Here is a 10,578-nt window from a genome sequence, read left to right as displayed (position 1 = left end):
AGCAGGCAGTATCCCTTGCCATTACCGTAATCTCCTGCCATTGCCGTATTGCTTAGAAACTAAGAGCACTTATGGGATGCCCAATTGTCTTTTGCGATGATTTACCGGGTTTGCATGGGAAAGGAGTGAGAATTCAGAAAGTGTATTTTTCAAATGGGAAAGATAGCTAGTTGGCAGAAATGTCACATTCACAAAATTTATAGGGTTGATAATTGCCCTAAAATGAACTGGCAAAATATCACCTGAAATTACATGGGGAAAAAGACAACCCATGAGTCTCACACAGCTCTGTTGGACTATAAGACGTGCAGTGCTTGCCAGATAAAATGATCATGAAGAAAATAACAAGGACTGACAAGTATTCATATATATACACACACACCATAGAGTATATGCATTGGATTAGAGATCAGGGCCGCCCAGAGGATTCAGGGGGCCTGGGGCAAAGCAATTTCGGGGGCCCCTTCCATAAAAAAAAAGTTGCAATACTATAGAATACTATATTCTCGTGGGGGGCCCTGTGGGGCCCGGGGCAAATTGCCCCCTTTGCCCTCCCTGGGCGGCCCTGTTAGAGATTAGATTAGCTAAACAAAGACAGACAGTTATTGCATGTTTTCCCCATTTGGTCCACATTGCAACGGTCCTCCTCTTTTCCCAGGTTTTCCCTGGAGAGGGGGAGATGGAGAGGGGCTTAATTAAATGGTTGGGGAATTGCATTAGGAAATAGTGTCTGGTTTAGGAAGACGTTGAGGAAAGTTAAGCACGAAAATCTTGTATTTAGATAATAAATTGTGGGGGGGTTGACATTTTGCTTGTGGCTCTTTTGACCTATTGAACTGGCACCTTTCGGTTTTGTGCCGTATCAATATCAACTAACACGTGAATAGAAAAATACTGAATGACTTCACAAAAGTGTGTGTGTGTGTGTGTGTGTGTGTGTGTGTGTGTGTGTGTGTGTGTGTGAAAAGCTGCCTTCAGATTTGATGCCTACAGGGAGAAGGATAAAATGAGTTGGATTTTTATATTGACTCCTGTAGCCATAGTCTGAGACAGGATACTGGACTAGATGCATCGCTGATTTATTCCAATATGGCAGAGTCACCATGGTCTCATTTTAACATGTAATCAGGTGCCACATAGTTCCCTGGATCTCAGTGGAAGGAGGAAACATAAGAGGCACAGTTGGTTTGGATGCAGGTTGAGCATCCAAAGCATCATAAAAGGGGTAAAAGAGCCCCTTACTTGGAAGTAGAGCTCATTGATTAGCATTAATCAAACTCAACATTTGCCAAATTTAGGTCTTTTCTTTATTCACAATCATTTTTGCTGGCATGGGGACAATTCTTAGATTAGTATCTTTGAGAGGGGAAGCATGATCTAGTGGTGAAAGTCTAGGACTGGGGAGTCAGGCAATTCTGTTCCTAATTCTGCCACTTATGCTGTGTCATTATGTGCATGACTCGTTATGGCTCTATTTGCCCCCATGTATAGTGGGAATAATGGGATGCTGTGAGACTGAATTCACTGATGTTTGCAAAGTGCTTTGGAAGGTGCCAGAGAAGTGCAAGGAATTATTATTAGCATGATCCTTGCACAATATTATCCTGGAATTAAAATCCCTCACTGCATAACAGCATGTAAGGAGCACCAATTAGACAGCTTCACAGGGAAAGAGAGAGAAAGGAGGAACAGCCTTATGGACCAGCATCGACAGACACCACATAACATAGCAAATCACTGATTATTGGATTTCTTTCACTGAAGGCACTGCAAGAAACCACTGAAAACAGCTCACGACAGTATATGGAAAAATTTCATCTGTCAATCAGAGCATTAAAATAAAAGAGCTCAAACAATGGGCTGATGAGGTGTTTCCCTTCTTGAGTTTGAATGACAGAGTACAAAATGTGATTCTGGCTGCCCAAAACGTTGTTGGCTATTTTGATGATCTTCCCAAGACTTGAACATCAAGGCAAGAAAAATAACCTCTTTCCCCCCCACCCCGACTTTTCAGAATTGCCAGCAAATCAAAACAAAAAACAAAAAACAAAACCAGCTCTTATTTTGATCCCATGTGGTAGAAATTTGATGAAAAGCACGCATCCGTTTTCAGGATCATCCCCTTTCCTTGATGTGGTCTCAGAACTGAGCCCCAAATCATTGTCTAACTGAGGTCCAGCTCTGAGCATTGCCTCAGTCACACATGTGGTTTCACAAAAGGATTAGTCACAGTGCTTTGACAAACCTGCCCTGAATACTGAATATGCAATGAAGCTGAAACCTAGACAGCCAAGGAGGGGTTGGGGTGTGGGTGTGTGTGTGTGTGTGTGAGAGAGAGAGAGAAAGAACACTGCACACAGCTCTATTTGTGAATAATTTCCCATGAGGTGTGTGGGGGGAAACTGTTTTTCTAAGGGTCTGAAGCATTATCAAAGGTTATGATCTGAAAATCAAAACTGGTCTGGATTTTCCATTCGATGGACTTCATATAGAGTGGATTAAATGTTTGTGTGGTGCAAACCACACCTTGCAGGCTTCAGCACTGAAAATGTACAGGGACCATTATGGGCCAAACAGGTGTAAATCAGCATAGCTCCATTAATTTCATCAGCTTACACCAGCTGACAATCTGGCCCTATATGTATCTCAATGCCACTTAAAATCTCATTGCTCTTTCCTAAAGAATCCAATCTGTGTACATTATAGTGACATAAATGATACCAATAGAATTTCTCATCAAACCTATGGAAAGCAGCAATGATGATACAGATACTAGACATTAATATGGAAATGATCCCAAAGTATTTTACAAACATTAATTCCTTTAGTCTCACAACACCCATGTGAAGTCACTAAATATCTGGAGTTTGGGGAGTAATATTCATTTTAAAGACTGGTGAACTGTAGTGAAGCAAGGTTTGAGTGCTCATCAAGTTAGCAAGGAGAAAATCAATTGCAGAGCTGAGACTATTAGAAGCGCTGACTCCTAGACCCCATGCGCTCACAACTTTATACAGCTCGCTATCACCTGCTGGCCTTTACTGCAGGTAAGAAAAGTGTAAGAGAACAACAGAAAAGCATATGAAGTTGAGAAGATCCCAAATGTTTTTATTCAGGAATGAGGTTGAAAAGTAGAATCCATCCTCATCTTATGACAATTGCAGTTACTCATTATTCACCAGCTTAGTTTGAAAACACAAAATCCCATGGGAGTAAATTACAGAAGAAAAAGATCTGAGAAGGTAAGAGTTTTTTCAAACCTTGCAAACCTCAAAAATAGCTCAAGAGGTTCACAAATGCTCAAACTTCTGAGGTTTGCCCATTCATCCCTACTAGGTATTTTCAAGATTGTATTTCTTATTTGTAATACTCTAGAGTGCCCAGCTCTGCTTGGGGTCTGTGGCAGGGGAAGGGGTAAAACCCCCTTTGAAGCCCTGCCAAAATACTGGCTGCAGCCTGCTCTGGGGCCAGGAGACCAGGTGTAGAGATGCAGGTACTCAGCAGGGAGCCCAGCTGCAAGCCCTAATGAGGGCTGGCTTAGAGGAACATACGGAGCTAAGTAGTGACAGCTAGGCTGGAGCAGGAGAGGGCTATAAAAGCTCTGGGCAAACCTCAGTGAGGAGGCTAGCCTGGGAGGAGATAGGAGGGTAGTATCTCTGTCTTCTTACCAACAAGGAAACCTCAAGGGCCTGAGGAGGGTCTGTGGGGCACTAACTGTTGTGGGATCTGGGAACTGCACAAGTACTGTAAATAAAGACACTTGGGTGATCCAGCAAAAGAAGGCTCTTTATTATACCAGTCTAAACACAAGGTACAGGCACAAAAGTGGGCGAGCCTGCTCTGACCCTGTGACAGGGCCCTTGGTGCAGTACAAACAAATAGTGAAAAACAACCAAATAGACAAGACAGACAAAAATGGGAGAAGGGAAGCATTATTACTAAAATGATCATACTACTCAGTTTTTCATAGGAGATCTCAGAGTCCTGAAGTGTTATGGGTTTTCATTTCACAACCAGAAAATGCTTGTTTGTGAGATATTGTTACAGTGAGTAGAATTTTCAGTGTTAGCCTTTCACTGAAATGAGCATTCAGTGTGATGAGTGGTATTTGGAGTGAAGAGAAAAGTCAAATGAAGATAGGCACTATCAAAAGCAGTTGTTTTGTTCACAGCTCAAGACTAGAATTGGTTGAAAAAATTCCATCACAATTGCTTTTCAGTGGAAACCAATTTTGTGGAAATTTTTTATTTCTGTTGAAGTTTTTCAGTTTCTTGATGGAAAAACTGAAAAAAAAAATATGCAGAAAGTTTTGCACTGGAAAATTGGGGGAGTATAGGGAGAGAAAGGAGGCAAATCAAAATACCACAATTATAAAAAAAAAAAATGCAGTTTCAGTTTTTCATTGAAAATCCCAAATATTCTTGAGGGAAGTTTAGAGAGAGGAAAAAAAAAAGTTCTACAAAATGTATTGTAAAAAAATAATTGGCATTTTCCAACAAACTCTATTAAAGGCATGTTCTTGGTATTTTACAATAAAGTCACGCTGAGAAATATACATATGTTGTGTACTCTCTTATCGATCAGAACATGATTTTCTCATTGGTGTAAATAAAGTTTAAGTATCTCCGTTACATGGCTTGCTGATGTGTTCTTAGGGTGAAATTCAGAAAGCCAAAACAAAGCCTATTGAGGGTCTATTTTGAGGGCTTAAGTTGGATTTGAGTGGTTCATACCCCATGCAGATAGCCAGCGCAAGGCTATCAGCCTGAACCAATGTCCTCATTTCCATGAGTAATGAAGGAAAGTGGTTCAGTCCTGGCTTTTGATGAGTTAGGGGAATTGGAATCAAAATGAGAAGAGCAAGAGGTTTTGAAGCAAGACTGATTTTAAATGGAGCTGATGTTTCTTCACTGTAGGGGTCTAGACGTGTACAACCCTTCTCGCACTGCAAGCTTACTCCACACCCTTAATTGCACAATTAAAAAGAAATTTAGATTCATGACTGCACTTATCAATGCCATGCTCAGGAGGAATCGCCTTATTTAAGATTAATGTCCTTGTCCTAGGACACCCTTCTGTTTCACTTCCCTTTGGGGAGAGAGTGCCAGACTGCAGTTCCAACCCACAAAGAAACAAATTCATTTGCAGTGAGGAGCTCATGGAAACAGAGAGACAATTGAGCAGACCAAGGTCAGAGGAGTGGTTGACAATGACCGTTATATGCCTATATAAAACATGCAATTGGAGGTCCAGAAATGGTCTATCCATTAGAGGGTATGTTTACTGTGCCCACTAAGCCAGAGCTCTGACTCAGATTTGAGACCAAGCCCCTTTTCCGTTCACGCATGAATCAGTCTGACTTGGGTCAGCAAGCACTCAGGGCCAAGGTCCTAGGACCCTGCCAGGAAGATGGGTCAATCTTAGGTCTCCCTGTCATCTTGAGGTGTGGAATGCAGCTCAAGCCGCAGACCTGACTAAGGTCTTTGTAGTGCAGTATAGATGCATTAGCACAGCGGAGAGAACGGGGCCTAACAATTGTTAACCCAGGTTTTGCAACGCAGTGTGGATGTTCAAGGGTGGGCTTGGAAACACCGAATACACTAGCCTGGGTCCCACAGATCAGAGTTTACAATGCAGTGAAGATCTACACCTAGTCACATCATCAGGTGGAGATGGCCTAGGTAGTAGTAGCGTAGGTTCATAGAGGGAAGGATGGTCTCAGCGTTAAGGCACTGGAGTAGGACTCAAGAGATGTGGGTTCAGTTTTTGGTTCTACCCCAGACATTGTATTCAATCTCTGGCATGTCACTTAGGTCTGGATCCACAAAAGGACTTTTAGGTGCCTTGAAAATCACTGGTCTCCACAAAGGCTGATTTTTGTAGCAAAAATGTAGGCACTGAATGTGTGGAGGTACCTACAAGCCAAGCCGGGGGGAAGGGCTTTGTGCATTACAGTGGTGCCTAAAACTGGGATTTAATTGCCTAAATCTAGGCTTTAGGTACCTAAGGCCCCTGGTGGATCTGGCACTTAGTCCCCATGCGTCAGATTTCCCCATCTGTAAAATGTGAATAATAATACTTTTCTCTCCTTTTGTTGTGTTTGCTGACTGTGCTGCCATGGCTTCTCTGTTATTGTCTGATGTTAGATCAAAGCAACCCTCTTTGCTGCAGTCACATCTCTGACATACCCATAATATAAATGTGAATTCAGGCCTTTGCATCAATAGAGCCTCTTCACTGTAAGTGAGAGGATAATCACGACTTTTAGTTGCATCTAAAAATATGGCTTTCCCCCCAAATGAGTTAATTGAAAAATAAGCTACAACGTGCTGCTAGAGTTCTTTATATTTTAATCTTTGGTTTAGGTGCCAGCTCTTTGATATGCCTTTAATAGGCTTGGAAGTATTAGATTTTTACTAGTAAACATTGGTAAGTGTCAATTTCACCATGCACACAGGCACCAAGGAAAAAATATTTCAATCAATAATAATTGAAATTTACATATAGGGAAAGTAAGAAAAATGCTGCTTGAGAACTTATTGATTTCAGGATATTTATTTTGTACATTTTAATGTGATATTGACCATGTGTTTTAATGGTTCTAATTTAACTTCAACATTAACAGTGTGATTTAACTTTTCAGATCTCAGTGGCTACTGTCATTAAATAATTATCATCTGACTCCTCTATAATTTCTCACAACTGTGAACATTGAAACTGATAAAAAATAAAAACAAATTCTTAAACCCCATGATTTCCCACAATTGTGAAAATTTAAATCAATAAAAATAGACAAAAATACTTAAAATAAACATTATTATCCATCAATATTATAAACAATAAAAATCAAATTATGACAAGCCTATCTATCAAGTTATTGGCTTTGTTAAAACAAAGTGATAAAAAGTATTGCTTTGAGAAATCAGCCCCCAGGGTTTAGGAAAGTTTCAGTTTACACCTGGGTAAATAGGAAAAACCCACTGATGAGCAAAATGATTTAAATACGCTCCATTAAACTTTTCTCCCATTCAGCAGGTAAAGGATTTCCCCAGAGATGAGGAAAGCCGGAGGTTCATAGAACAGCTGAGTTGGAGGTAAATTGCAACTCCAGAGTATTTAGAAAGGAGCCAGCATCACTGCTGGTGGGTTACAGTTGCTCATACACTGAAGACGATCATTGAATACATGAAAAAACAACGAGGAATCCTTGTGGCACCTTAGAGACTAACAAATTTATTTGGGCATAACACTTATAGTTAAACCTACTGGAGAGACATTGATGAACAGATCTACATGTACTGTTTGAATGCAGTCAGATTAAAGTTATTCTCTCTGCAGGACAGCAGCACTTAGTCTGCTGGAAATTATGCACAGGAACAATGATGGGGTTTTTACAAATGTCTTTGATAAAAGACGAGGGCTGAAATTTTCAAAGCAGCGGGAGTTTGAAAATCTCAGCCTTAGAGTTCAAGATGGCATATGCAAAAGTGCCTAAGTGATTGTAAATCAATGGGACTCGAGTCTATGAAAATCCCACTGTTAAAGAATTTAAGACTTGCTCTGAATTGGAACATGCTCCACATCTGGGAAAGCTGGGTCCATCCTCCAAACTTGGTCCATTTCTAAGTCTAACACACAACCCTTGATTTGCGGCCTCATCCCTAAAACTGCTAATCAACAAGCAAAATACTTTTTGTGAGGTTGTGCAGTCTATATGGTTTTATAAAAACATGATAATAAGTGAATATAATGTAACTGGGATAGTTTTATAAAGATTTGATAATAAGTGAATATAATGGAACTGGGATATGCTTCGTGCAAAAGGTCTCTTGTAAGGTATCATTACAAAGCTCATAATCTACTGAGTGTGATCATCCTATTTGTAGAAATGTACCACTCTTGTATCTAAAACGTAACTCTGAGGGCCTATTGTAATTATGTAAAGTGTGGGTGATTAATAATGGTTTGGAATCTTGATGACTCCCATTAACCAGGACCATTGTCTGCAGATGGCTGTGTTTACCTGTTAGTCTTCCTGTATATGTGTGTGCTGGCAAGTGGGGAATGAAGTCTTGCAGTGACATGTGATCATGTCACCTGAACTGGAATCTATCTTTAACCTGGTGCTTTTCCAGTGAGGGGGGGTGGAAACCCAGAGGGACAAAGGGTTCCCGCCTTATGCAAAAGATATATAAAGGGGTGGAAGAGAACAAAGGAGGGGAGGAGCCATCATGAAGAATCCCCCTAGCGATCACCTGAGCTGGAACAAGAGCTGTACCAGGGGAAAGAATTGTGCCCAGGCCTGGAAGGTGTCCAGTCTGAGAAAAACTTTCTGAAGCATCTCTGAGGGTGAGATTATCTGTATTTAGCTTGATTAGACATAGATTTGCGCATTCTATTTTATTTTGCTTGGTGACTTACTTTGTTCTGTCTGTTACTACTTGGAACTACTTAAATCCTATTTTCTGTATTTAATAAAATCACTTTTTATTTAGTAATTTACTCAGAGTATGTATTAATACCTGGGGGGGCAAACAACTGTGCATATCTCTCTATGAGTGTTATAGAGGGCGAACAATTTATGAGTTTGCCCTGCATAAGCTTTATGCAGGGTAAAACGGATTTATTTGGGTTTAGACCCCATTGGGAGTTGGGCATCTGAGTGCTAAAGACAAGCACAGTACTGTGAGCTGTTTTCAGGTAAACTTGCAGCTTTGGGGCAAGTGATTCAGACCCTGGGTCTGTGTTGGAGCAGACGGGAGTGTCTGGCTCAGTAAGACAGGGTCCTGGAGTCCTGAGCTGGCAGGGAAAACAGGAACAGGGGTAGTCTTGGTACATTGGGTGGCAGCTCCCAAGGAGGTTTCTGTGATCCAACCCCTCACACTTTTATTTTCCAGCAACAAAGAGTCCTGTGGCATCTTATAGACTAACAGATGTATTGGAGCATAAGCTTTCGTGGGTGAATACCCACTTCGTAAGATGCATGTGTATTCACCCACAAAAGCTTATGCTCCAATACGCCTGTTAGTCTATATGGTGCCACAGGATTCTTTGTTGCTTTTTACAGATCCAGACTAACACGGCTACCCCTCTGATAGTTTTATTTTCCAGTCATCTTTGGAACACCCTAGAAATGTTAGTAATGAAGTGAGCTACTAACACCAACCTGGAATGGTTTCGTTCACGTAATTTAACAGAGACAAGAGGTTGGGGGAGATATATTTAGAGACAGAGGGCCATTGAAATTAATGGAGTTATGCCAATTTCCAGCAGCTGAGGAGCTGTCTCCGAGGCTATTGTGTGATCTCTGTGCGTCTGAAGGCTGACGAATTGGCACTGATAGATATTTTTATATATTTATTTGCATGGAACTCAGGAAGAATAGCTTTAATGAATTTCTTGGCATGACTTATGACTCAGATGATCTGGTAACATCCAACCACAGAGAGGCCTATTGCTAACCTCAGGAAGATTGATTTTACCTACTGCTGAAGCAGATCGATCAGGAGCTGAGAATCTACTTCAGTTTCACTCTCCCCCCCACACACTTTCTTGTTTATCTTCTGTGTCTAGCCAAGGTTTCCAGATTGAACATCTCTGCAATAGTCATGTGGCTTTTCTACAAAGTCCTTTAACGGTGAAGGTGGGGTTTTGTGCCACTTTCTCTGCTCTAGCTTGAATTGAGCTTTCAGTATGTTAAGTACTTTGGGATCCTTTTGGGCTCAAAGGTATTATATAAAAGAATTGTTCTAGTGTGGGGGGGAATATATAAATACATGGAAAGAGCACCGTATGTTGTAGCAATGTATTTTAAAATGGTCACTTTAATGAGGTATTTGTATATTGCATAGCCACCTACATGTATCAAGGGGTAGTATGGCCCAGTGCATAGTATACCAGACACACAATCACATGACCTGGGGTCTGTTCCTGCTTCTGATTTGCTTTGGTACCACAGACAAGTCACTTTACCTCTGTTTTCTCTCACACCCTTTGTTGGTTTTGTCCATTTGGACTGAAATCTCTTTGGGGCAAAGACTATTCTCTTATTATGTGCATGTACAGCACCTAGCACAATGGGGTCCTGGTTGCAACTGAGGCTTCTAGGCAATACTGGAATAGAAATAATAATGTATTACTCATCAGCTCCTCATACAGAACTAGCTTTAGGTGATATATGTGATATATGCCATCATGTGCCAGCAATGCCCCTCTGCCATGTACATTGGCCAAACCGGACAGTCTACGCAAAAGAATAAATGGACACAAATCAGACATCAAGAATTATAACATTCAAAAACCAGTCGGAAAACAAACTCCCTGGACACTCAATAACAGACTTAAAAGTGGCAATTTTTCAACAACAAAACTGCAAAAACAGACTCCAACAAGAAACTGCAGAACTGGAATTAATTTGCAAACTAGACACCATCAAATTAGGCCTAAATAAAGCCTGGGAGTGGATGGGTCACTACAGAAACTAATTTCCCCTTACTGTTACTCACACCTTCTTGTCAACTGTTTGAAATGGGCCACCCTGATTACATTGCCCTCATTACCACTACAAAAGTGATTTTT

The sequence above is a fragment of the Chrysemys picta genome, chromosome 2 (assembly GCF_011386835.1).
Source record: "Chrysemys picta bellii isolate R12L10 chromosome 2, ASM1138683v2, whole genome shotgun sequence".
NCBI lineage: Eukaryota > Metazoa > Chordata > Testudines > Emydidae > Chrysemys > Chrysemys picta.
This window is presented reverse-complemented; position numbering follows the sequence as displayed.